The sequence below is a fragment of the Dendrobium catenatum genome, unplaced genomic scaffold (assembly GCF_001605985.2).
Source record: "Dendrobium catenatum unplaced genomic scaffold, ASM160598v2 fragScaff_scaffold_1570, whole genome shotgun sequence".
In the NCBI taxonomy this organism is placed as follows: Eukaryota; Viridiplantae; Streptophyta; class Magnoliopsida; order Asparagales; family Orchidaceae; genus Dendrobium; species Dendrobium catenatum.
This window is the reverse complement of record NW_021320032.1, coordinates 755038-761712: the sequence shown is the minus strand read 5'-3', so window position 1 is coordinate 761712 and position 6675 is coordinate 755038.

The window sequence follows — 6675 nt, the reverse complement described above, 5'->3', positions numbered from 1 at the left end:
CACCTGCATCAATCTGTCTTTGGGTCATTCTTCGCTCATAAGAAATTAGTGATCCAAGAAGACTGACAATGGAATAAATATTTAAATCTTTTGATTCAATCATAATAGTAATTTTTCCACCATAAATAGTATGCAAATAATGAAGTATCTTATTCCCTTTCTTAGCATTCGTTAGTTCCCAACCTAAAGCATGCAAGGAGGTGACTATTTGAGTGAAACGTATATACATGTTAGTGATTAATTCATTTGGTTTCATGTGAAATAGTTTATAATCGTGTAGTAAAATATTCAATCTAGATTTTTTCACTTCATTAGTCCCTTTATATGTGATACAAAGTCTATACTAAATATTTTTCCACTTTTACAGGTAGTGACAAGCAATAGTCTTCAGATTTAAGTGCACAAAAAAAATTATTCAAATATTTGATGTTTAACTAAGATAAGTCTTTTTCTTCTACAGTCCAATCAGCAAATTATGTTTTAGTTCTAATGCCATCTATAAGTCTAGTTGGCCTATTGTATCCTTACTGTTCTCAAATCTACATGTGATGGTCAAGCGATTGAAGATAAGTATACATACGTGTTTTCCAAAAATCGGATGTTATCAAATAATGGGGGTCTAGTGATCAAATATCCTTCAGGCGTGTTACGGTTTCCAAAAGTAGATATGATCATTTTCAAAAAGTTGTCTAAACTTTAATTTTTGAGAGTAGGCTCTAATACGACTTGAAAAGTCTATATAGGTTGTTTGACCTAATGCAATTATCCCAAGGCTAGCAAAGAGGGGGTAAATTGGTAATTTTCAAAAATCTCTTGGAAATTTTTATAGAAAACTATTTTCAATTTTTTATATATAATTAAAAATTTTCTCAATTTAAAAATTTTTAACCATAAAAATTTAAATGAGTAGAAAAATAAAAAAGTAGTAAAATAAGACATGAAAATTTATAGTGGTTCGGTTCAACTAGGCCTACGTCCACTCCCTAAAGACTTCCTCTTCAGGTATTGCACTATTACCAAAGTGACTCTCCTCTTGCTCCTACATCAAGGCGAAGAAGCCTTTATAAAATACCTCTCTTCAACCAATCTCCAGTACAGCAGAGTACCATCTTCCTTTCACACTCTCCAAGTGTGGTAGAGAATCATCACCCTTTCACACTTCTCAAAGTGTTGGTAGAGATCTTCCATCCTTTCATACTTCTCTAAGTGTCAGCAGAGAACCTTCATCATTTCACAGCCTCCTGGTGTTGGCAAAGAACCGAATATTCTCCAAGCAACTTCTCACGAGTAACTCCAAAGAAATAAGGAAGCGATTCGACAAGACTTATAAAGAGATCCTCACCTTTGGGCAACCTTATGAACCCTTCATAATTTCCACTTATAAAATCTCTTTCCACACACTCAAATACTCTCCCAAATCACTCTTACACTTACTCTCAAAGAAAATATGAAGAAGGATTTTTCCACAGTCAGTTTTTAGGAACTTATATATGAAAGGCATGAAAAACTATCCCGAAAACTGAATTTTTTAATTTGATCATCCAAGATCGTACAGTATGATCGATGATCGTACATATTAATAGTTCAAAGTTTGCTCATATGATCTAGTCTAAACCAATTTCATACTCTAATTAACCTGTGTATAAACTAACATCATACAAAATGATCCGTTCAAAATTGAATAGATTCATCTAGTATGATTCAGTATGAAACAATCTTGTACTCTAAATAATGTATTATATGAAATTCATATCGTACAATATGATCTATTTTAATCAAACCATGTTTTATTTGGTATCAAAATGGACTCAACCATTTTGTACTCTAGAAGTTGTCTATACGATCTTATGATCATACAGTACGAACAGTTCAAAAAATTTACCTGTTCATATGGATAAAAAGATACATAACCATTTCATACTCTAGACATCATCTGTACGAACCTAAGATCATACAGTTAAATAGTTCAAAAAAAAATAGAAGTTTATCAGGATGAACTTGTACATATCTATTTCATACTCTTCAAGGCGTATATATGAAGCTAACCTTGTACAATACAAATAAGACAGAGAAAATTTTCCTGGCATGGTTTTATTAACTTCTTTCTAGAGAAACACTCAAGCCTAATCATCCCATATAATCCAAAATCATACGGTATGATTAGTTTTAAAAATTTACTACTTTTATACTACCCAATGTGTGTATGAACAGTTACTCAATTACAATCACACTCTCTCATACTCAAGAAAATATAAAGTTAAAGACTTTAAAATAGTAAACCTTAATCTAATTTGACTTAAAGTCTTCAATTATCTCGAGTATGATATCACTAAAATATTAGTAAACACAAACAACAAAAATAATATTTCTAATATATGTTAGGAGAAAAAGTAATCAATACAATAATATTTTGGAATCATCAAAAATACACATGATATGAAAACTATGTTGCAACAAAAGAGAAGAAAAAAAAAAAGAAAAGAGAAGGTGAAAAAAAATGTTTTGTACAATTTTTCCACCCTGTCTTCATCATCGCCTCTCCGACACCAAAGTTATAAAAATCCCTTAACTTAAAACCTATTTTTGATGTTAGTGACACACTAAAATATCGCCCATATACGCTTTTCTCTAACATGGTGGGAAGGGAACCCGGTGCAATGCCTACGGTGAGGTTAGTTGACCCTGTACATGCTTTTATCTAGCTTGGTGGGGAAGAGTATAAAAATTATAGTTTTTTTAATCAGGTGCCTAAAGACCCATACACACTTTCACTAGCATGGTGAGATTGAATATTTTTTAGCCTCAGTGTCACCTGAAACCTATTATACACACTTTTCTCTAGCGTGGCAGGAGGCCCAGTTTCCCAAAGTTTTCCTTAAAAGGGGGAGATGCCGGGAGGTTGCCCAATTTTTTGGTAGACGAGGGACCAATTTTGGTCCATGTGAACTCGAACTTGGACTTTAATTTGAGAAAATAAAAGAATTTAACTCAAATTGAACATTAATTAAACTTGAAAATATAGAAGTCAAGCTCGAATGAACTCTTATAGAGGATTTGGACTTAAATGAATAATTAAGAGACTTGAATTTGGACCAATAGTAAATTGAATTTAAACCTGAACGAACTGCTGGGGACTCTTGAACTGTAGGGAATAAGACTTGTGATTACAAGAAGATAAAACTTAAATGATTAACAAAAAAAGGAAATCATAAGTCAACAAGATTTCAACCATTCAAATAAAAGTTATCTCATGAACAAGGAACCATAAAACTAAAATGTTTCAAACTATTCAACCAAATTGAGCTACATGCAAAATTTAAGTGAGTGATATGACAATATGCTATAGCCAATAGCATGAAGTTTCCCAAAAGTGTTGAAAGCCTTCATGCTAGATGAGGAATAAATATCAAACAAATGATGAATGTCAAACTCATTATGCATATTGTGAACCGTCTTTGAAGACAAAAAACTTGCACGTTCAACTTATTTGCAAGTGATGAGAATTAAGATGGTGGAAAGTGCAACCACAATCATACTCGTGGAAGGGAGTGTGATGGTTGTAATGAACATCCCAATGTATTCATGAAGGAAATATAAAGACTATACGATGAATGTATAATGGATGCAATGAATTCTCCACAGACATCGATAGAAGAACCGTGACACACTCGACTTCTCGCCTACAAGCAACAAAATTCCTTGCAAACAATGAAATCTCTTATCAACACACTCAATGTAGGATATCTCCATGATCAACAACTATTTGGTTTAGGGAAAATATACAAATCCCTTGCGAAACAAAAATTAATTAAATGGCAATAGATGCAAGTTCCTATGGACTATTTTAGGAGTTCCACTATCCACAAGTGCAACACAAAGGGAAATAAAAGGCAACAAGCAATGTAAATGCATAGAACATGCAAAAGATTGCAAATATCGATGATAATGAATGGTAAAATTTACTCAATCCACAATGTTCAAAGGGTATCATTGAAATGAAAATAGTGATCAAAGATAGCTTACAAGGCTATGTGATCTAATTGCCAGTAGATGCGTAAGAATATCTCAACAAATGCTACAAATCATATATCAATGATAGAAGCATCCATGTGAACCTTGGTTGATCAAGCACCAAATGCAAGTCCCTTTAAACTAGTGTAGGAGCCCTATCGTACACATTACATGTTATATGCAAGCAAATACCATATGATGTACAATAGATACAAACTCCTATAAGCTTTTATAGGAGACCCGTTATGAATATTATGTGCTATCTATGAATGAATGTCAACGGAATATAAAATGTGTAAGTTCTTATGATTCTTCATAGAAGGTTTACTGTAAGCCTAATGTGTCAGCCACCAGAAAAATGCAGAATAACTACAATAAATTCAAATGACTGTAGTCAGTTCTAGAAGACTCGTATGCAAAGCAATAACCACAAACAAAAATATCATGTGAATGTAATTGTCTATAAATAAAAAGAAGGAGATTCATTAGTTCACTATAATAAATCTACAAAAAGTAATAAGTAGTGCAGACAGTCTGCCTGTACAAAGCAATAAATAACTCAATTCAAAAGCTGGTATAATATGCCATTGGATCTACACTATCTATGCAAGCAGATAGAAGTCATTTACAAATAATTTAAAGTACCCCCGCATATGCACCATAATTTTTATGCACATAGGTACACAAAAGGGGTAGGTGCAATCATAAAACCCATATGGTCCCTCACGAGCATATTGTAGGAACACACGTTATGTATATAGTTGCTATATGGGTCAATAAATTTGAACCTGATCCTCCTAAATAGGTAAATAAGAGTTGATAAGGTTCAATGAATAATTAAAAAATGCCCCAAACACCCATATGAGCCCCAGCGAGCGCGTTGTAGGAACATATATAACATCTAGGGAAGTTGCGCGAGTCAATTAATTTGAATCTGATCCTTCTAAATAGGTAAATAGGAATTGATAAGGTTCAACAAATAATTATAAAATGACCCCCAACATCCTTATGGGCTCTGGCGAGCATGTTGTGGATACGCATATGATGTCTAGGGATGTTGTACGATTTAATAAATAAGCACAAGTTCAAGCCCGATCCTCTTGTGTTGGTAGACAGGAGTCGACAAGGCTTGAATCCTTAAATAAATATATGATCTTGAGGTCAACTGAGATACTTATTTTAATATATTCATATTTAGCCTTTAAGGCCTTCAATAAATAAACTTCATTAGTAAAGGTACAAAGCCTATGATGAACCTGATCCTCTATCGGCAAATTAACTGTGTCGATAGGGTTCAATCAATAGATGGAAATGCCCACAAACACTATCATGATGGTTGTGTTAAACATCAATATCAAACAGAGGTGTTCACATATAGTTTTAAATGCCACCTAAATGCCCAAAAGTCCAAAAATTCTAAAGTCATTTCAAATTCAAAATATTTAAAATCAAAATTCAACCCATTAAACACCTAGAGTAAAATCCATCCATCCCCTGCAACAGTTTATTGATATGGATAAATTTAAATTTACTTTAGCTCACATAGAGCTAATTCTTAGTCAAAAGTTCATTAGGATCCATTCTTAAATAATCTTCTGCTAGTAAGGATGTGGTACATATCCTCTAACTAATAGTTTTGCTGCCAAGTGGCACGATAGAATAAATGTTTATGACTCAGGGCCCTCTATACCGAGTGGTTTTTCCACTAAATGGAACTACTAAATACTGGTTATGGCCCGAGCCAATATGTTCCTTAGTGATATTAAATCCTTGAGATAAATCAATATGATATGATCGATATGCCAAAAAGCCCTCTGTTGGCTAATGTGGATTCATATTTATCCTCTTAGATAAATATTTACCCCAGGTCTAAAAGGTCCCCTTAGACGAAGCAACCTATGGCTATTGAAAGGATCCTTCTATCAGGTTGGGTTGACTACCTCCTATGACTAAGTAAATCAGGGTCCACGATGGTCTGGGATAATGGAACCATGTGATCTTGATCGAGTCCATCATTCATTCCCCCACCATCTTCTTTAAGTATAAGATGGTAAAATTTCTAATTTTAAATATCAAACCTTGAACTTCCAATTCATAAGTCTATGCTACTATATATTCCATATAACATGTATTTCTACATATTTGATTGCTGAGTACCCTTAATCAAAAGTTCTCTCTCATTATTTGGAGGGCTAATTAACTATAGGGGCTTACGCCTATAGGAAACTGGAACTCAGATCATAAAGTCCGCGTAAAATGAGGACAAAATATATGGGTAGTGTCTTATCTACAAACCCATCTACCTTCCCAAAATTTATCTCGAAACTTAATTCCATTAAAACTCCCTCTGAAGAAAAAGCAGCGGGCAGAGGCTAGGGCCAAATTTTTGGAGCCTACAGATTTCTGGCAACTCCACTGGGGATTGCTCTCTCTTTCCTTCTTTGGTTAGTCATCTTAGTACTATCATAACAACTAAATCAATATGAACTAAAATTTTAGGATTTTCCAAAATGATCATTTAATAGATCAAATATTTGAATATTCTAAAAATGATCATTCAATTTAAAATTTTCTAAAATGATCATTCATACATTCATTGCAATAGCATATTTAGAAGGGCTTTAAATTTAAGTTATTTTTAATTACTTGCTAATGTTTATTAAC